The sequence below is a fragment of the Haemorhous mexicanus genome, chromosome 1, assembly GCF_027477595.1.
Source record: "Haemorhous mexicanus isolate bHaeMex1 chromosome 1, bHaeMex1.pri, whole genome shotgun sequence".
NCBI lineage: Eukaryota > Metazoa > Chordata > Aves > Passeriformes > Fringillidae > Haemorhous > Haemorhous mexicanus.
The window spans coordinates 40,495,527-40,518,123 of NC_082341.1; the positions used below are offsets into that span (position 1 = coordinate 40,495,527).

Here is a 22,597-nt window from a genome sequence, read left to right on the forward strand (position 1 = left end):
TTATTGCCTTGTTTTTTTGTTTACTTGTTTGTTTGTTTTTTAATTTCGGAAAAGATACCTCAGCTATTTGTAATTTTGAATGCATTAGGAAGCAGTCAAAACAGCGACAGCTAGATCAGAACAACAGATGCATTCCTTTGTCATAATTGCATATGATAACCCTAACCATTGTTGTTATTTTAGAGGAAATTATACTGATTTTAAATTAGTCTGTGATTCGAGTTCTGCGCAAGAACCACAGCAGAGTTATCTTTGCTTTGGAATTGACAAAACTGCACCGTTTGTCATTCAGTCGTTTAATAGCAACCCAGCAAATGCAAAACTGCAAAACTATAAATCAAAAACGAATGTTTGCTACCGCCTTTAAAAAAAGTTGCTGACATCTTAGAGAGATGCTAAATGAGCCTTATTGATGTTTCGTTCTAATTAAACACAAGGTAAATGTTCGGTAATTGCACCTTTCATTAAAATGTGAATGTGTGATTTGCAAGCTTCCCAGCACTGCCCTTTAAAAATCATCAGAAAATGTTTCGGCCTGGTGGCATTAAGTCACTATAGTTTAGCAGTGTATTGGTAACTTAATAAGCTGTTGGCATTTGTTTTGGAGAAATTGTCCTTCATAGGCAAAGTTGTCAGGCTGCTTGACTATATAATCTTTCTTCATGTGAAATAATATGATCAGGTTCTTGGTATTGAATTGAATGCTTTACCGTGACCTCTGCTTGCGATCTTTGTGCATTGAGTGGAATTGCTTGACAGCAGTAGGATCATTTGGTGACAAACATGCTGATTTCATTACATCCATCCATCTCATTAACATGGTAGATCACCTGTTAGACTCCATGTCTGCAGCAATCACCTACTGCTGCTGTGTGCTTAGGTCTGACCAGCTCCATGTTACAAAATGGAGCTGTCACCTTCGTTATTTTTTATGTTGTTGGAATTAATAAATGTTGGACTGGGCCATCAGTACTGCAGGTGAGTTTATGCCTCCCATGAAAGCCTGGCACATGTCTTTCTGTGAAAGAAGACAGGGAAAATTTACATTGTTGCCTGCTTTAAATTAGGATCTGTATTAACGATTTAGGCTATTGTGTTATGAGAGCATCGATTTCATCTTTTCCAATGATTCCTTTTAATGAAATTGTTCAAGGCTCAGTTCACCACAGAGGAGAGGCTGCTCTCTGCATTATTGGAGCCAAGTTTAGGTCACAGATCTTGGCTCTTCTATCATGAGAATCGTTCAATAGAAAACACGGACAGGCCAGAGAACAATTTTCAGCTAATTCTGTGATTGCTTTGAAAGCAGTGGTGAAAAGCACAGGAGTTAATGAGTCTCTCCATTACTTACCCATTCCAACTAACTCAGAAAGCCAAATAGAAAAAGCCACTGATTTTCAACTGAAGCTAGTTTTTTGTAACTGTCCCGAAAATAGACCTGGTTCAGCTGAGAAGGAGACCTCTCTCTAGTAAAAGATCAAATGTTTGAAAGGCTGATTCTGCTTCTTTCTGTTTTCCTGTCTGTCACTGGCCTTGGAAAAGTCACTTCATCTCGATTTCTGTCTTCACATTTGAAAAGATAATGTTTTCCTACTTCATTAGGATTGTGACTTGGCAGTGTTTGAGCTGCTTCAGAAAACACAAGTGTAATTAACTACAAAGTATCCCTGAGTACAATTAAAATACAAGTTTCCTTTATCTTACCCTATACTTGCTATATGTTTAAAAATATCAACACACCCCCATAAAACCAACAAAAAAAAAAAAGCCAGTTGAGACCTTCTCTGTTTCTTTATATAATGTATCTGGCATAGTGTCCTTTAAAAAGAAAGGTAGGCAGTCAGAGAAGAGTACACAAGCACAGAAATTATATTGATAAACTAGCACCTCAATTCTTAAGGAAATAATTTTCATCACATTATGCATATGTGGGTATTGAATTGGAAATGTTTTTATATAAAATATAATTATAAATGTAATTTATACAAATATAAATATTCTAAATTAAATATAATCAGTATTTATAACAACTATAATAATATGTAATCATGTGTGCTTGAGTACTAATATATAGATTGCATTTAGTAGATAGACTAATAATTGGATTGGTACAATAATATGTTTCATATTCAGGATGCCCTTGAGTGGCAGTTCCCACTTCAATCATGTTTTCATAGGTTCCTGCCCTAAAGTAGCTTTATTGTGGTAAACTCTGAAAGCCTTTCTTCCAGGACATCCTTTTTACATTCCCTAGATAGCACTAGGGATATAGAAAGCTAATTTCCTTGTTTTCATGTAAACAAGGAAAGCTGCAATTCAGAATGTTTTGTCTGGCACAGAAGAGACAAATTATAGTAATAATACCTATCTCTTATATAGCACATTTCAGACCATTTGGTCTAACTAGGGGTCAGGTGCTATCAGGGAATACCAATTCCTGGTGTGTGATCTGTGGTCTGACTCCTGAGTGCTCCCTGGATCCTGGAGTACTGCTACATTGTGTCCAGTGTTCAAAACGGAGACACCCAAAATTTAGGGCTTTCATGAAGAAAAGACAAGAGAATAATCCAGGATTACAGGTTTTGAGAAAAGTGCTTTCAGCAGATGCAATGCATGTTGGAATGCACCTGAGTTGTGATGATGCTACAGATGTGGGTAGAGTTTTAAAGATCCTTTTCTGTATAGCACAGCGGTACTGTTATCCAGACTTACATTTCCAGCCACAGTGCTGTCAGGAAAAGAGGCAGCAGTAGCTGCTTCCAGCTCTTCAGATCATGGCTCTGAGGCACAGGAGCCCAGGGCCTCACCCAGTGGTCCTGTCTTTCCTTCCGAGTGTTTTGCAGTAGCTTAGTGCTTCCTTGTGATTTGTCTGTCTCTTGATCTACTCTCATTAAAAAAGGTCTCTCAAAAAATTCGTCTGGTAAAGACACCAAAATATTGGGAAAGCCCCTGAAAGAAGTGTGCTTCACTTTCAGGAATGTGCAACTTTTACAGTTGAGTAGGAATGACCTGGAGGAAAAAGTGCCAGGAAGAAGGGATAGAACTCCTGGACTTGATTTTGTTTTGTAACTGCAGCGTCACTGGTGTGAATGTGATTTTGAGTCTGTCTGGTCTTTGTAAGTGATATATGACTTCTGCTGAAGCTGCTCTGCATTTTTTCTCCTGGTGCTTCCAGGCTCTGACTTGCAAAGAGGTCAGCTCTGCAAGGAGAAGCAGACATGATGAGATGCAATTCTTGAAAATCCTTTCTAGTGATAGTAGGTATGGTTAAAAAAAAACTCTTTAGTCAGGGTCAAGGTAAAACACTAGGACTACAGTGTATGGGGGTTCACAATTACTAAATGCCTCTTAGAAATAACTTAAACCCAGCACTGCAGAGAAAAAAAGCCTCTCTGATCTGGATCACCATTCGGCTCTCTACCTTAAACCTGGTTTAATGAAATAGAGCAAAAAAGTCCACCTAAACTTTGTGGATGATCATACACTGCTTAGTTATGTCGTCTGACTTTGAGTCAGCCTAAAATGTTAATGAATGAGCCAGGCAAATATAAAGTATTTTGCAGAATTTGCAGGTAAGTCTTCAGTTCTTGATGCTTAAAGAGGAGTTGAATGCCATATCCTTGTTTAATTAGACCTGCTGAACTGTAGGAAGGTTTTTACTGCTCTTCAGTTTTGGAGGAAGTTACTCTTGGTAATAGTAGTTTTCCTTATAACAAAGCAGGTCAACCAACAGTACACACGCATCAAAATATTCTCAAGAAAACAATGGACATGGAATAGAGGTAACAATAAAAGCCAGCGAGTGTCTGCATAGGAATTTCTGCATTAAATACATAAGGAATGGTTTGCTTAAGATTGCTGAAAATTAAGATAGATATGACCACAGGATTCATACTTAGCCTCCTTGTTGGTAATTTAATAGTGGTAACAAGACTTGTTCCTAACAGTGTATACCATAAATAAATTGAATAACCTAGGTATGTACTGCAGAGATTGCTGCATTTATGTATGTGTATGTGTATATATATACACATATATAGTTTTTAATTTGTGACTTGCATGGCATAAATCCAAAAGTTTTGTAATGCTAAATTATCTGAGGGGAAAAAAACAAAAACCTTTAAGGACAAAGTATCTGGAAATTGGGAGGTGAGGGGAGCCCCAAACAGTGGAGATAAAGGAGCAAGCAGAGTGTGCTTGATAACTGGGAAGTAATCTGTCACAGTAAAAGTTTGCACCATGGTAATAGAGTTGCCTTGTGAAAAGCCAGTAACTGTAACTCATTGAATTAAACTCTTACCTGTACACACAGAGGTGTGGATGTGGTAGGGAACTGCACATGTGCAGGCACAGGATAGGACAAGCATAGCTGGGCAGAAACCAATTTCAGAAACCTTTTTTTTGAGTGAACTGAATTGTTTTTTAGGATCTGACTTCTCAAGTCCAACTTTTAGTTAAAAGCTACTTCCAGGTGATAGTATGAGGCTGCTTGGGTTTTGCATGTATTGATTTTGTTTCTGCGTTTTTTGTTTTTTGTTTTTTTTTTTTAATATTTGCGTAAAGACTGTGGCATGCAGAGAGACTTGGAGCAAGGTTTTTGAGGTGAAAATTCATTAGTAATAAAATTTGCTCTATGTTAATTTCTTTGCTTGGAAATACGAATTTTTGAATTAGTCCTCTGTATCTGGGGCTGCTAGAGCTGGAAGGGAAACACCTTCATTTAAGTATGTAGATCTTTGTTATCATGCATTGCCTTGCTGAGACCCAAATTTTAACTAAAAATATATATTTTTTTGCTATTATTACAGCCTTGTAAAATAGCCAAATATTTCAGGGTTTTTTCAGTGGGCAAATATTTAATTCTTCCTAAGACATGAAGAGGTAATATATAGGGGAATGAAATGATATTAACATGACTTACATCATCATCAAAGATAAACTTTTTTTGTTCAAATCTTGATTTATTTGAACTACCTTGCACTGAACAAACTGTTCATTGATACATACATTTAGTTCAATTTTTCAATCTCTTATTTATTGGCTTTCCTTTGCTAGCCTGTGTTATGTTCTCAGCAGCCCTGCTTGCTTATTGTACTTTTTTGATGTTCTTCCACCAGCTCAAAAAATCATATAGTTCATCCAAAACAGTAATTAGGAAGGAAAAGTCTGTGATCAGCATTACTTGAACATGAAATGGTAAAATTAGAAACAGCATGAAAGTCTTCTGATTCATCATAGCAGGTAGCTGCTTTTTTTTTTTTTTTTTCCCCTGTTGTTGGGAGGGGAGAGCTGCCCAGCCTGGCTAACTCCAGCATTTGTATGTGAAGGATCTTGCAAAGCAGAAAGCAGTCCTGCCAATTACTGTAGGGGAAAAGAAGGAGGAAATAGAGGCTAGTGAAACCTTGACATGTCAAAATTGAAATAGAAGAGGTATGTAAGCTGTTGCTGTAATTCATCTTCCATTAAAGAGGGTTGCAATGGAAATTCATGGTGGGAAAAGTGGTTTGATGACATGAAAAGCAAGAGTTGTTTTCTTTGAGGGGGATTATCAGTTGAGTAAAATAGATTTACTCGGATCTGCCTGATTTAAACCAGGACAGGACCTGTCCTTTGAGCTTGAATCCCTGATATTAAGAGAAAAATTATTTTCCATCACTGAAAAAACCCCAAAAGAGAAATCTAACTACATTATGAGAAAAGTGATAAGACTTCAGTGTGTTACTGGCAAATATTTTAGCAATGTTTGTAAACTATATTTAGACTCTTGAGTCATATTTCTTAAATAATTGCTAGGCACAATTTCAGTCTACAAGAATTTATTAAAGATATGATGAAATTGGAGTAGGGATGAATTCCTTACACATCAAGTTGCCAAAATAATGCTTAGACCATTTTACGGTTTGCATTTAAATGAAAGTTTACCTCAGAACCTTGCCATAAAACACAACATACCATCCTTCATAAAATGTTTGTTTGATAATAAGCTTTTAAGAATACATCTTATAAATCTGTTGGATTACACCAGTAATGTTTATGTAGAAAATATGTTCCAATACAGCTCAGGCTTTCAGGAGATAGAATTTGTCTGTGTGTTATACTTTGCCTGGGTAATGTTTTGACTTCATTATTAGCTGGCTGATGATACTGGTGTTCTCAAACTGCTAAATAGATTCGGTGCATTGTAAAATGCCTTCCTGTGGGGTATTTAGAGAACTTAGATCCAGCCTTGATAATTATTTCCATTGTTTGCTCTATGAATGAAAATAGTTATTGCAAATGTGTGTAAAAGTTGTGGAAATCCCTAGAATTTGACCTTATGTATAATTGTTTCCCCCTTTTAGTTGCCCATTGCCATTCAGGCACTGTCTTATTTTACATATCAGCATTGTCAAGCATCACAAATAGCTATTTATATAAGTCATCAGGAATTTGGTGACAAATATGAGCTACCTCTTGCTTTAGAAACACCAAATTCTTGATATTTTCACCAGAGAGCTGTTTCTGTAGTGTCAGGCTCTCCTTTCCTGTGCACGTTATTTTCAGTTCTGAAGCAGCTGTAACACACACAGAGCAACACCATGTTCAAGGGCAACTGGGAGCTGGTTTTGAAGCTCCGGGTGGGGCTTCTTGTGTGACTGCAAATGCTATGCTCGGTGTGGAGGACTTTTCTAGTGCCTTGAGATGCTCTGAGCTCACTTGTTCCCTGGCAGCACTGTGATCTGTCAGGAGTGCTATTACAGGGTTCCAGTTGTTACTGATGGCCAAACAGCAGGAATTACATTCAGGAATGCTTTATTGTATACTGGGGCTAGGATGTTAGTTAAGACCTTTGGGAAGCAACATTTTTATAACACAACTTTCTTATGATCCAGCAGTAGTGCTCTAGCCCTCATTTATGTCTTCCTGCAAGATGGAGGCATATTTTTCATTTCCACACAGCTAATTCATGATGCTTCTACTTGGTTTCCTTTTCTTTCTTTCCTGGCACTTGCCTTGCAGCAGCGGTTCTGTGGAGCAGCAGCTCTGCATTCACCTCTTCCACTGCCCATGCAGTTTTTGTAAACTTTGCTCTTATTAGTGCCCATCCCCCTCTCCATATCCAAATGTGTCAGCCTTTTTTAGCCTCTCAATGTAAGGGACAGGCTGCTTGGCCAAAGTTTAGGCAAAAAAGCCTGGCTTAAGGCTGCTTTGTTTAAAAATGGCTGTGTAAAATTAGGCATCCCAAGCTCTGGTCCTAAGGGACTCAAATAAGTGGCCTGTTTTTCAAACTGCTAACACCCCATTAGTTCCCGTGCAATGATTAGAAACTGCTGAATCTTCAGCAATTTTGAAAATTAGGCCAAGGATTTAGTTGCCCGAGGGTGGTATTTCCAAAAGAGTGTGGGTTAGGCCAACACAAAGTGCTTATAAGCCCCTTGCTTCAGTGGCAGCTTGAAGCGGGTGACTTTACAAAAGCTAATACTTTTCTTAAAAGGATAGTTATTCCGCCTCCGAGAGGGGCAGATGGGATTTATGGAAGCTGTAGCCAGGAAAGAAAACGCGAGGTATGCATACTTTCAGGTGCTGTGCTGTTAGAAATGTTAGCTTTTGAGAAATATTCTGAGAAGACGTGGAGAGTGGCCAGTCTGTGAGCTTAATAACATGTTTTTGATCTGTAAATGCTACTGTGCCATGGTTAAAAGGTAACTATATTTTTCTTGTCCAGTAATCACTACTGGTTTAACTGAAGTGCATTTCCTTTCAGAACTGTGTGGTTATAGCAGAAATGAGCTATTGACTGGAATCTTATCATTTATCTAGACTTCTTTTGGTTATTTGAAATGTGCCTGAGAGGTAATAGGTGGCAATTTGCATTCTTTTGTTCTGTGAATTTTACCTGACAGTCCTGTCTACAGGCTCTTTTGTAAGGTTTAAAGGAACACCGGGGAGGGGAGGAAAAAAGCTAAGCAAAATCCCGACCTTGCCAGTACATATTTTTGTTACATTAGAATTCTGCCAATTTAGGAAGGCTTCACTGAAGCAAATGCAGAAACAGGAAGGATCACAGCTTATCACAAAGCAAAAAGAAAAGGATTATTATCTTCCTTCTCTGCTACACTTCCATTTAAACCGATTTTCCCCCTGTTACTTTTATGAGAATTCGAATGAAGGACAAAAATTCCAGTGTTCCTGAGACACGACTTCCAGGAGGTTGAGTTTTATTCTGTGTGCATATCAAAATTCAGAGTTGTGTGTTCTTTAAATTATTTAAAGTTATTGTCTATATGAAGACCTGCCTATAATGAAATAGAGTATTGGGTAAAAAGCATATGGCAACAGGATCTCATTAACAAAACAGATTTGATTTGAAGCCCTGATGCTGCTGTTGACAGCATAATTAAAATGATTAATTTGGAGTAGAAGAATTACTTTGAACTAATTTGAAAAAATGGTTATGATCTTGACCATACATCTGACCGGTGTTAGGCAGGTACATAGAAATGTTTAAAGGGGAAAAAAATCTTGAAGTGTTTTAGCTGAAGGAGAGAAGGCTTTGTCTTAGATCCCTGTTTTTTTCAGACATCAGATATTTCCTAATGAAAAAAATGAAGGTAAAAAAGTGAAACAAAACATGACCTCAACACATGAATAAAAGCAGCAACATGTAATTTCTTTCCTAAATATCTTGGGATTTCTGCATATGCCACTTTGTCATGGAGAATCATATTTAGCATCATAATTAGGAGTATAAATATTCCTAATGACTAATTCCATCTATTTCCTCATCTGAAATACAACTGTCTACATATTGTTACATATTGTTTGCATATGTATGTAATTTTACTTTTTATATATATATATTCGTGTATATATACATATATACTTTGAAAAATACATGGTTTCTTTTCCTCTTTCTCTGTCTTGATCGTGGTGGGAATTTCAGTTAATGCCTGGGGCAAAGTGCCCTGCAAAGATGTTTGGAATTCCTTTGCTCCCCATAAAAGAGATCTTTGGAATCTGTAAGAGGGTTAGAAAATACATGGCTGTTCTGTAACAATTGGCTTAACTTCTACAGGTTTCTCTTGTTTTCTTGATATAATAAATAAATATGCTTGATAGCTTCAGTTATATCCTAAAAGAAGAGCTGGGTTGTGTTTTCTAGTTTTTTAAACAGGCTGAATTAGAATGTTCCCTTCTTAATGTCAGCTATGTCATGTGCTGTATTTTCATGGATATTGTAATATATGTACCTTTAAACTTATATATGTAAGCTTTCCTTTTGATTGGACAGTTTTTATCTCAGCATTTAATTACTCAGATCTTTAACATGGGTAATATGAATTGCTCCCCCAAACTGGGGTTTGCAGTTTATGTGATATTAACTTGTTCAAGCATCTCTTTTTATACTACTTGACTCGTTTGTGTAGATGGGGCTACAGGGCTGTGAGGTGCAGAGAGAGCATGAAAGCTGGGCAGAAGTTTTGGCTAGAGAAAGTCTTCAGTTCCACAGCGTCTTAGTGTTTGTTTATTAAAAGTGCATGTATGTTAAAAGTAGATGTTTAATGTTAGAATGACAGTTTTGTCTGAAATGTGGAGCTTAAGAACTACTTTATTTCTCTCCTCTGGGCTTCTAGATTCATAATTGCTTTTCCTTATTTCTTATTATAATAAAGATTAAACATTTTTATTATAGGGGAACCAAATGGTTTGCTTTGTAAACACAAAGCCACACACACACACACACACACACACACACTCTTCCTGCAGAATTATTTTTGTTACTGGCTCTCACCCCTGGGCGTCAAGGCAGGTCTGCATCAAATATGTGACATCCTTTTCTTTTACAACGGGCAAAGGAATTGCCAAAGTGAGTGTGCAAGGCTGTGGGGCATGCTCCCACTTTTCCTGGTTCTTCTGCCTGAAATTGAAGCCTGATTTACCACACATACAAGCAGTTCTCTGCTAACGATTCTGCATCCTAAATCTGCGCTGTGCTTCTGCTTTAGCCATGGGAACACAAGTTTTCTGAAAGGCTGAGTGCCTGCTTAAGACATGTAAGGTTTTTTTCTTTACACATTTAATACCTCCCCCGACTTCCAAAACCCAAACCCCAACCAAAATTTAAAAAATTAAGAAACCACCAACAACCCCAAACCACCCAGATTTCTTGAATAAATGGTCTGCTTTTTTTTTAATCTTGGACTGACCTTTGGAGTTAAGCTGCTCTGTGGTGTATAAATAAGTGGTGACCAATTACTCTTGGGAAGAAGGAAGTTTGATGAATCACAGGAAATAGTAAATTATGTGGATTCCACATGATTCCCAAGGTTGAGACGACTTTTTTTTTTTTTTCTTCCCCCCTTGCACAGGGGCCTTAAAATGTCACTGATTTGATGGGATGGTAGGCTCAGGTTACTTCTGGAGGGCACTGTGGGGGGAAGTGAGGAGCGGAAAGCAGAAGATTTCACAGTTGTTATCACACCGAGTAGGTTACATTTGCTCTCCTTTGTTTCCTCCCTGGAGGGTGAAGGGAAATAATTGTGGTGTGCTAAAACTGTTCAAAAGCATACCAGCTATTTGGGGAGAGCAAGTGATGAAAGTGGGGCTTTTAAAGGAAAAAAAAAAAAAAAAGGTGTGTGAGGCATGGCTGTGGTGCCGATAACCTAGTAAGTTTTACTCTTACATGGTCTCCCATGATTTAAAGTTTCAACGTATCCATGAAGTGGTAGTAATATAAATAGTTAGGGTGGGGAGGGCTGCAAGCACTAATAGCAAATAGACTCCAGGATGTGAGAGCAAATGGGGAAACAGAGCCTTTCCTGGTCTACTCTGTCTCTGTCTCTTCACTGCTATTCTCTTGGCTTCCTTGTCAATTAAAATAATTGGTGCTGAAGATATTTCCCTAAAGGAGATCTCATACTAGGGCTTTTCAGGCAAAATCATTTGCAAGACTTTTAATCTAGTCAGGATATATTAACAGTATGCAGGGGGTTTTATGCGTGAAGGGAATGCTTTGAAATTGTTACATTGTTCATGATCCTATATAGCTAGACAAAACACTCCCTACTTACTGTCTCCAGAAAGCTAAAGTTAATTTATACTGTGTAGCAACATACTATGTTGTGGAGCCACATTAATACAATATAGTTTGAGTCACAAGAATTTTTACTATTTGATATATCTTTTTCATAACAATAGTAACTTTTCAATGCAAAAGGAAGATTTTCCTTCCAATTTCTTTCCCATCTTTTTTTCAGTTTGCTGTCTTCACATTTACATGAGGAGGTCTGAGACCTGTATTTCACTTGTTGCCTAAAATCTGCATTGTGCCACTAAATGTTTTCATTCTCTCTACAATCCCTCTTTCATTCACTCTACAATAGAATTTATTTGTAGTGTGACTTAATAAAATGCATTGAAAAGAGCATGAAAGAATGGTACTAAAAAGTGGTGTATCTCTCTGGAATTTAGCACAACTTTGGGACAATTAATTAAAAATAAAACAACCAAAACTCAAACCTTTAAATTACAAGCAGGTGATTTTTTTAGATGAGCTTTGGTGAGGTCTGATTTGGTCACAGAACTTCATTGTGTATCCTCAAACGTGTAAATCAGTATTTTCTAGGAAGAGCATTATCTTGCAAATGACTGTGCTTGCCAGAGGTAAACTCTGCTCTGAAAGGCCCCTGTGCCTAGGAGAGTGCCTCACTGATCAGAAACCTGTAGGATGAATTATATTTCTTTGTTTTAAGTTCTTCTTGCTGTTAGTGTGTATTCCTTAGTCCCAAGGATGTGTGTGATGCTTTGTAAAGCAGCGAGATGGAGTCCCTATTCCATGGAGCGCAAGGTGGCTGTGCTAAGGGAAAGCTGTCATGCATTTGTTGTCAGGTTACCTATGTGTAGAACTCCAGAAAAGGCTTTTAGCATCGACCACGTGGTTGGAACCTGGCTAAGTGGTCTGTAGTCACTGCATGAGTGGTGTTGTGAGAGTATTGCAGCTTTCCTTGGGGTAAATGCTGGGGGTAAGTGTGGTACTTACAGTAGCCTTAAAACTGTTCTCAGTTCAGGCATCTTTGGTGCATCTCCTGGAGGTCAGCTGCAAGGCTTTCATGCTGCCACAGCTCAGGGATGTGGCAGAAAGGAGCTGATGTGGAGATTGGGTTCTTGGTCTAAAATGTGAAAAACATCACAGCTGTAACTTGATCTCCTTGAGCACCTTGATTTCAGAGTGTTTGGATGTGGCTCTTCGGGAAAGACTGCAATTTCCATCTGGATGACATCCCAAGAGCACTGAAGTGTTGACCTGACAAAACAGTACTTTTATTTTTAGATGTGGTACATAGGTTCCTCCTGGTTGGGGCACTCTGTCCTGGGCACTCACCCATTGCTAGTTACCTTCCAGAAACTTGAGCAGTTGAATTCCAAGAAGTAAGAGAGATATAGGATTGCCGTAATTACCCACTGGCTTTTCAGCAGCTCATTTGTACTTGAGTGCTGCCACTTTTTGGGGACATCCATATCAAGCCATATAGGAAGTGACCCAAAAGAGAGCAGGAGGACCAGAGCAAGGAGGGAAATACACTACTTGTGGAGCTGGGTGTATAAAGGGCTTTCAAGTCTGACAATTAATTTGAAAGTTGGCTGAAATGTTGATTTACATTGAACCAAATAAATCTAAAATTTTCCATCTTAGTTAATGATACTTTGTCCTTTAAGGTAAGAGTGTTTAGATCAAAACAGCTCATCTTTTTCTGCTTGGAACATCCTGTGTGTTGCTCACTTCTGGGTTTGTTTAGGGTTTTAATATTTAAACAATGTCAGCTTCAAGTGATTTAGTGAAAAAAAGCAGAGAAAAACCTTACTAATTTTATAGATCAAATTTCTCAGTTAATATAGAAGCTGAAACTTTCCTTTTGCTGGAACTATTATATGAGTTTTAACCATGGATAGGTTCTGTTCATATTTCAAAACACAAAATAAAATTTGCAGCGTATTTAGTATTGATTTCTTCCCTTTCCCCTGATCTAGCTGAAAGTGTTACTTGCTTATTGTTATTTGGGCTTGCAGGTACCTGATTAGCTTTCTACAAACTGTGACTCAGTCTAAGGTCAGTTCGGTTTTCAGGCTTGCTGGGGCTATCAGTGAACATTTAAACCAATTTTCACTGTGCCTGACCACTTGGAGAGATTTGTAGGCAAAGCTGGTCAGGAAGTTACAGAATACCACTTCTTCCAGACTTAGTCACTTCTCAAGTACCTACCAATTTCAACAAGACTCTAGGTAAATATTTCTGAGGTCTATGGTGAGTTTTCAGCTGAGAGAGAGAGGAAGAGTGTCCAGTGCAATCACCAACAAGTTTTTTTGGGATAGCCCCGTGCAAAGAACATGATCGCAGTGTGGTTTCCAGCTGCTTTTTAAGTTGTATGTGAGCCCTGGTTTCTGGGTTTCCCATACCCAAAACAACGTTTCCCTTCTCTTAGACTGGTTCAGTTATGCAGAATTAAATTCATTCACGAAGGGCTGGCTCTGTAGCTGCATGGATCAGGCACTTACTATGGCACGCACATCAGAACAACTTCTTTTGAATCCTTCCATCTGTTTGAGGTGCCTGGAAAAGAGCTTTATTCCAGGGTGGAATGTCAAGTTGGTGACTGAGAGAGAAAGGATCTGGTGGAGGAAAGACACAAATTATATTTTCGTACTTGAAGCCTCCAAAGTACAGCTGTGTACTAGCAATGCCTCTTTTCTTCAAATGTGAATAGGAGAAATATCTGGTGAGGTAAGAGAGAAGAACTGGAGACAGTGAGGCCGAGAGCTGAGCACAGATGCCTCTGAATAACTGCCCCTTGATGGGTCAGTGACTGAGGTGCAGAGCTGGCAGTGCATGTAGAGAGCTCTGAACTGGGCTGGGCTTCAGTTTTTAATGCTATTGGGTACAAGCAGCTCTCAAATGCTCTCCATACAGTGATCATCTGCTCCTTGTGAAGACCAGGTTTGCTGGCTGTGAACGAGCAGCACCCATTGGTACTATTGATGGACTTTCAGGACAGGCAACATAGTTTTACTGAAGAGTGTTCTTAATAGTCTTGGTTTTTTGAAATGCAAGATTTTTACCCTGAAGAGAAACAAGATCAATTGTAGGAAGGGAAGTGCCTGTGTCTATAAGTAAGGAAACTTGTATTTTTGTTCCCCAGAAAAGCACTAGCTGAAAATACTTTCCTTTGTTTCTTCATCTCGAAAGGCTGTTGTCTCATGAAATTTGAGGTTTCAGAAACCTCCCAGTAGAATGAGAGTTGGCAAAGAAATTCCCTTTTATTATATCATCTTCTTGTAATAGGAAAAAGTGTGGTTGCCAGCAGACAATTTCTTGGTGTCATTTATTCTAATCAAAATGTTCTATCATTGGGCTGCTTTCACAAGTAGTCTCATTTGGCTCTCTTTCTCCTCTTGGAGTAATGACAGCATCTTTTCATTCCCAAATGACACCCAGAAGTCCCCTGCTATTGAGAGTCAGACAGCAGTGTGATGCCTGTGACTTTCACACAATCTGATAAGTATTCATAACTCTCAGGTAGTTTCTGCTTAGCTGGCGCGTATGAAAAGTGGCCACTTACAGCAGTGAACTGACAAAATGTCTTTGTAACTAGAATCTCACAGTCAGTTTCTGGGAGGGGGGAGGAAATAGTGAATGTTCTTGTCAAATGGTTTAACATGATCTCTACTTCTGGGCATGCCTCGTAAAACAGAAGTCATGCGGTGAAGGGGAAGAGAGCACTTTTGATGTATGTATTATCTACTCTTCTGCCATGGGGTGAGAAATGCTTGAGCCAGCCTGTCTGTTTATCCAGCTAAAAAGCAAATCAAGGTTACCCATAATTAGAGATGGTTGAAGAAGAGAGTGTTCAGATCTGAGTCTGGATTACAGGCAGGCTGCAGTTCGTGTTTGAGGCTGAATGATCTTGTCCGGCTTCAAGGGCACTGACACTGGAGATGGGCAATTTTCAGGCCTCAACTCTTTCCCTAGAACAGCAGAAACACACTGTGTGTTGTTTGTACCTTCTTTATGAGGAGAGGAGAAATTTTTGACTTAGAGTTAGGCCCTGGTAGAAATGCTAGGGAATTTCATGCTCTTGCCCTCCCTGTGAAACTTGTATTTAATATTCAGTGCCATGATACATGAATTCCAAGAAGGCAATGAAATGCCCTTTATGAAAAGGAGCAGAGAGCTGTGGCACCAACCCTGATGTTTTGTTACCTGTGGGACGATCTTGTGGGAAAAAAATTATGTGCCTTAATTGGAACTCTGTTTTGTGCCATTGGCTCTCTTCATTCTCTGCTACTGGAAGATTTATGGGAAGTGTGGGAATGTTTCTTCTCAATTCTCACATCCCCAAAGAACTAGGACTTCATCAGTAAGGAAAGGAGATATAACAATCTTTTTTTTTATACATTTGTGTATCAGATGTCTGCCAGATTTCCAAAAATCTAGTGCTGGGATCATTAGTTATGTTTGTGAGCTACCAACATCATAGTAATAGGACAGCATATTTGTCATGAACGTGCTGTTTAGGTCTCAAGAGAGAAGGAGAAGAACACGAAGACTTCCTGCCTCTCCCTCCCTCCCTGCCTCCCTCCTCCCTGCCTCCTTCCCTTCCTTGCCCCCCTGCTGCAGTTATTTGAATGATTACATCTTCACATCTAAATATGTGAGCATGGTCTTGGAATGCTAAAAGTGGATTCTTTTCAGGTTTATAGATTAATCTAACAAAGAGGGGTTAACAGTCAAATAGATTTGATGGTATCTATCTAATTGCCTTTTTACATAATTTATACTTTGCCAGCTATAAAAAGATGCTTTGGAAATGATTCGGAAAGTCCTTCAGGAATAGTCCCAATCTCTGCAGCCTTATTAAATGCATACAGGCATGTCTCCCAGTGAGAATCTCAAGCTGTGAAAGTCATTAGAATAATAAATTAAACTTCTATGTATACAGGCATTTTAAACTTCAGGTGAAAATTCCTTATATGCCATGCTCTAATTTTCAACTCAAGGGCTGATGAAACAGGACTTTGGAAAGGACTGGTGATCTTCTGCAATATTTCACAAGCATAACAAGTCACTGGGCTGTGCTGGCTCCTGAAACATACTGCAGAGCTTGAGATGTTAATGCTTTGAAAGGTTCTTTTCCTTTCTTGACTTCTAGGGCTGCTAAAATCCAATTAAGCTTTTTTACACTATTTAATGGTGGAAACTACATTGCTAATAACAGAGTGCATGTTGCTATTTTGGATTGGTTCCTGTCAACACTTCCTATTAATATTTTAGTCAATATTATATTGTAAAATGGACTCATTGAATACATTGTGTAATCAGGATGACAAATTAACTTCATCAGGTTTTGCAACTGGAGCAACATAGCTTAGAAGAATAACTCTAAGAATCCAAAAGTCAAGGGGCCAATGGAAACAATTCTTTCATGGAACGGTCTGTAAGAATAGCGCCTGTACAAATCTGCAGAGTCAGCTGTGTAAGAATCAATTTTTTGTTTCCAAAGCCATCTTGCTTGCATTAAATTGCTTCTTTTTGATGAGTGTGTTTGCTTGGATGTTTCAAGGTACTTATCAGCCAGTTAGTGAAGTGGGCCAGAACCAAAGAGTGTACTTCATGTTCTGTCAAAAACTGTCTCTTGAACCACTAGAATTGCCTACTTGACCTGGAACATTTTACCTTTACCTGTTTTGCACTACTTAATACATGACAGAGCACTCACCCATGCCATGCATGTGAGTAAGGGGGAGGAGCACAGTATGTGTCAAGGAAGACAAATACATGAGGAAAATAGTAGAAGATTTGGAGACAGATTGGCAAGGGGGCTGTAATCTTTGTCTTCCAATGAAGAATTTGGTGTCTACCTCGGTTGTTTCATATGGAATACTCCTTCATAAGTTTCACTAGAGAGAAAAAAGGTACTTGTATTTAGGCAAAAGTTGCAATTTCTTCCATTTCCAAATTTCTGAATTTTTTCAGAGTGGGAGAATTCAATTAATGAAATGGATTGTTGTGAGTTGAAAGCTGCTGCCTAAAAGCTAGGGAGTGGAAACACCAGAGTCTTGCTTGATTGTGCGGGGCTTTTTTTAAATGTCTGGAGGTTATGACTGTGGAGGATGCTGGATCCTCTAATTAGAATTTTAGTTCTTAGTTGATACCTTAGGCTGTGATTGCCTAATAAAGTACTTTAGTCAGAAAGTCTAAGAAACAAAAAATTAGGAAGGGATACATTTTTAAAAGGAATTAAATTTGTCTTACTGGCTTCAACCATAGCCAGAATTATGTTTTCACGTTATAAGTGTGGTCTCTCACTGTGCTTGGGTTGGGGAACTTAAGAACTTTTTTTTTTCCTCTTATAGGAACTGCAGAAACCATTAGAAACAAATGTATATGACGGACAGTTTTAAGAGGGGGGGGAAAAAAAGTTCAAATACTTTCCAAATAATAACATTGAATCCAACTCTTGCTCATGCTGCCACAAAGTAGTCTGTGGCAACAACTGCTGCTTGAACAGCTAGAAACACTGAAGCATGTATTTCAATACAAATAAAAATAGACCTAAAAATGCTTAGTCTGAACCTAGTTCAGAAACTAATCCAAAATGATTGCATTCTGGGAGTTGGCTGTATTCAACAACTGGTCATTTTTAGCATTTCATCAGGCAATACTGTGAAAGAAATATCTACTTTAAAAGTACTGAAAATCCTAGTCAATCACAGGCCAGAACTGGACATAACAAATGGTAACAAGTGGTAGTGTTTCCATCTACTTTGGTGGACTCTCAATTCATCATATGGTGACTGTTAGCCCCGATTCCTGGGCTCATTTTGGCCTGGGTGAGCAATAGCAATAATGTCCTTAACCTGCATTTGTTTTCCCTGACAAAAGTTTCTTAGATTTATATATGTAGCCTTTTTTCACATCTTCCTCAAATCTGTATGAAAACCAGCCTCTGTGGCATTCTATTTTTCTTCTACAAACTCCTAGGGAAGCATCCCTCTTTTAAGATACCTTCCAAGAGTTATAGAGACCACTTATACATTGCCTGAATTCCAGATGCGTACAAATCCACCTCCTCAGGCTTTTCAAGGTGTAAGAGAAAATTCTTCTTCCTTTTTTTCCCTGTTCCTGTCAAGAGGACATGACATCATTTCTTAAAGAATGTTTATTGAGTCTCCAATTAAGAATATTCTCAAACATTTCCCATAATGGAAGTAATGCCTGTAATTGTTATGGCAGAAGAGAAACATCATCTCATCTCACATTGCTGCCCTGATTGTATCATGGTGGCCTGACATAAAGGCAAAGGAAGTATTTTTCCCAGACATGCATTTCTTGAAAGACTTGCTTTTGCTCTCCTCCTCTGAGCCAGCAGAGCTACGTGGATTGCTAGTTCTGAGACTGCCCATTCAGTCTGAAATTCGAACTCAAATGGACAGTCGTGAAGCCAAGGGATGATGCCCATATTGGTGCCTGGCCCAAACCTAGCCCTGGACAGGAGGAAGGTGTCAGCAGCACTACAGTGGTTTTAAGGGCTGCACTCAGATGCTGTGCTAAGTGCCACTCCTCTCTTTGGGCAAAAGTCTTCCCTCCCTGTTTTTCAGCTGCTCTGTTTGCAAGAAAGACAGAGGAGAGATTTTCCTTAAGCTGTTTAACAGGACGAAATAATGTTTTCTCAAAATGACTGGAACCACTCCTTAAGCAAGAGAGAACCTGCAGGCGGAGGAAGTGCCCCTGCATTCCTTCTGTATTTCAACAAGAGGACAGGCACAGGCTTTTGACAGGTAGTAAGCAAAGTTTGATTAATTGACTTATCTATGGGAGATAGAAAGAACTGTAGCAGTCAGCACTCTGCTGGCTTACACCTCCCTAATACAGTTCTTTGCAGAACAGAGCAGTCAAATAATGACCACATTCCCCCCCCCCCACCACTGCACACACACACTTTCTAATGAGTTTTTGCTGAGCTTGTAGTTCTACTAGGGATGTCCTCCTGGTTTGATAATTGATGCACAAGCCTAACCTTCCTTGGGACAGGTTTGCAAAAAAAAAAAAAAAAATAGTTTATGAGCGGGCTTAGTGTTTTCATCATACATAGCATCCCTTCTGAATTGTAGACTCTTTATTGCTGCTATTACAGTTGGGAGCTCTTCCCATATTTCTGTCTTTTGCTTGCCTTTAGTGCACAATACATGAATTTTTGAATCCAAGTTTTACATCTGAGTGGCCTGAAAACTTAACTGCTGTTTTATTGTGAGTTAAACCTAGCTCCTCTTCTCTTGTGGCTAACAGATGGACGCATCCACTATGTCACATTAAAAGAATAATTAAAAACTTCATTTACATGCAATATCAAATGTCCAGAAATAACTGCACTCTGCTTTGAGATGTGCTGTGATATGTACTGTAACTTTGGATTGTTTTGGTTTTCTAAAAATAATAAATGACCCTCCAAATAGTGGTTGGCCGGAGGCATGCAAGAAGCAATCCATAGTATATGGATTTGCTCAATGGCATTTAAAGGACCCTGATTAAAATTCAGCCCAGGCTGGAGTGATGAGAAAGAAGACTGTTTACTGAGGCCTGTTTGAAGTCGTCCGTTGCACTGCAGCCAGACCAGAGGGATGCACAGATTGAAACGTTTTACCTTGCATGTCTGCATCTGGCTGTCAGGAGCCGATGACACTCTGAGAGAGAGGTATCAACATTCTTGAGAGGTCTGACTGCTGCTGCTTATGAGTCTTAATTTTCATTGTTTTCAGGCAGCACAAGCTCAGCATCAGAGATCACGGCAATAACAACAACCTTGTTAGCTAGATCTGTGGTTTTTTGTTTACTGCTACAGATGCTACATTTAGATACTTGATTTTAATGTAGTATGCATTTGAAAGTTTGCACTGTAAAAAAGACATCACCTCTATTCCTTTTTTCCCTTAGCCCTATCCAAGTACTTCTTCATGTGACTCTGAAGAAAGATGAATATATTATAGTCTCCTTTTTTTCTGTCTCCTGCTCTGACTAGAGTATATAAGTACTGTAGGAAAAAAACAAACCAACAAAGAGCCCACAGACACTGTGTTTAAGCTCTGTATTGTTTTATATTGTGTGTTCTTTTGTTTTGCTTGGGCTTTTTTCTTTTTTTTTTTTTTTGTTCTTTTCAAAAAGAGGTCTTGTTTTAAAAAGAAAAGCAAAAACAATTTAAAAATACAAAAAAAAAGGAGTTAAACATGTAATTAAAAGTAGAAATTATTTCATTTTATTTTTTCTTGGGTCTGGCACTTGACTAGGTTTCAGGCTAATAACTGTGAAAGGACTTCTCTTATTCTGCTTCCAAATGTATGATTTGCCACAAGTTGTGTAACCTTGGGCAGGAGAGATGCATGTGGTACAAAAGGGTTTAAAAAAGTCAGTTAAAAATTTTGAAGAGTAGGGTTTTCCTTCTCAAATGAATCCTAAATAAAAAGAATGTAAACAGGGTCCATTATTCACTCTTAACATGTGGAATGTTTGCACTATCTTTAAATTACTCCTTGGAGTACCCATCCACTGCTTTTTAAAAAATCTTTCCATAGATTCATGGAAATATCTACTTGGTATGTAAAACTGGTTAATAGAAATGATGAGAGTCAAACCATCATTAATTAATGAATAAAGTAGAATGCAAAGTGCCATGCTCTTCAGGATAAAAGGATAGAGGGGGAAAAAAATCTAGGTAACATAGGAAATATTTTTAAAGGGTGTTGATAAAGACTTTGAAACTCCTGACATTGAGTATTTTATCACTCAGGGTAATTCTGCTGGTCTCTGGTGCTGAGAGCTCTGTGGCTTCTGCTCGCTCTTGCTGTGATGTGAAATGAGAGTCTCTCTGCCGTGATCAGCTCAGACACCTCGGCTGGAAGTCTTCTGAGTTTTCCTTTTTGCAGGCTGTCAGACATTTGGGTGTTTTGTCAACATCCAGAGTGTGTTATCAGGCTCTGGTTTGGCTAATCAGTTTCTGAGTGTGCTGGGACAGGTCCTGTTTCCTTTGGGGGGCTTTGTGTTGTTTCCTGTCTCACATGGGTGTGTGTGCAGCTAATAGCTGAGTGTAGGAGCAGGGAAGCTGCACAAGAGTGGTCACAGGAATGTGGAATAGACAGTTAATTAACACATGAGAAATCATTATGTGATACTGATTTCTTCCAGTATCTCCTAGAGTTATGTTGGCACGCTAAGCTCAATTATAGAGAAGGCATAGAAGTTCGTTTCAGAAAAGGTGGGGCTCTGAGAGCTTATTCAGCCTGGTTTGTCTGCTGTACTTGGATATAGGCAGATATTCTGAACTAACATGGTCTCATCCAAAGTTAATCACCATTCTTGAATCTATGCTATAGAGAAAAATTCATCTGTATCAATACTTTCAGTATCAGTGATTGATACTGATTGTTACAGACCAGGGATTTTCAATAAACATCTAGGTGTATGTTGTGAAAAATAGTGACTCAGTAAAGTATGTGGGAAACGGATAATACTGAGAAAATTATCTAGGAAATTGGAAAAAATAAGTAAAGCTTGGTCCTAGAATTGAGAGAAGTCATTGGTATTGGTTTAAAACTCTTAATTGGTGCTTGTAAACGGTTATCGGAAGTTATTACCCATTTAGAAGAGTAGGGCTGCTAACATCTGAAATGGAGCAAAAAGTGGCAAGTAATTGAGCCTTGAGGGACTCCCTCACTTAGGGAATCACAGTTGATGTTCATATTGCAGTTTATGGGTGTGTGCCTGTAATGAATACACTTATGGTTAATTACTTTTTTGTCTAACATTGGCTGAGCTATAATCAAAAGTCATCCAGAAGTATAAATAATCATAAAATGCAAAGGAGGAGCTGAAAGGGCTCATGATGCTGCTCAACTAGTGGTGAGTTTCTGAGTTGCAGTCTTGTTTGAGGTATTCCTTTACTGTGTAGTGCAGAAAGCTCCTGGACAGAGGCTTATTTTTCAGTGACCTACTGGTGCAGCTAAGTTTTGATAAATTCAGTAGAAAGAAATTGGCACAGATGTGAGCAGAACTGGTGTAATGCTTTTTAAAGAAGTTTAAGCATCAGTTTCCAACAATAGCTTAGAACTAAGTAAAGTAACCAAAAAAGGCATGGGTATTACCCTGGTGTCTGGAGGGAAGCAGAAACAGTGTTTTAAATTTTTTTTTCCCCCAAGGAAACAAAATTTGATGTGAATCTAGTAGTTTCTTAGATGTCCTGCCTAACATTTGAAGTATATGCTGATAAAATTTTTTTTCCTGTGTTAATGGCAAGCTTTAAAATTCCAATAAGTTCGGCGGAACATCTGTAAAATGACAGTGGAGAACTGTTGGACAAACAGTTGAACAAATGCTTTTGCCAATCTAGATTAAGAGTTCAAAAAAAAAAATCAATGTTATTTGTACTCGGGGAAAGTGGGGAACAGACCAACAAGGAGTAAGATGTGGAGGAAATTAAGGGTAGCTGGCAAACAAGAGCAGAAGTAGTCTGGGTGAAAACTAAAGTGCCTTCACATCCCGTGCTAGTAACTGTGCATTTAGCTTTGCATGGGT

At 38.6% G+C, this 22,597-nt stretch overlaps 1 protein-coding gene across 6 annotated transcripts in view; it reads left to right on the forward strand.

The window, feature by feature from the left end:
* Positions 1–22,597, forward strand: part of RBMS3 (RNA binding motif single stranded interacting protein 3) — a 703,797-nt gene that overhangs the window by 300,104 nt on the left and 381,096 nt on the right. The gene's annotated exons all lie outside the window — the stretch shown is intronic.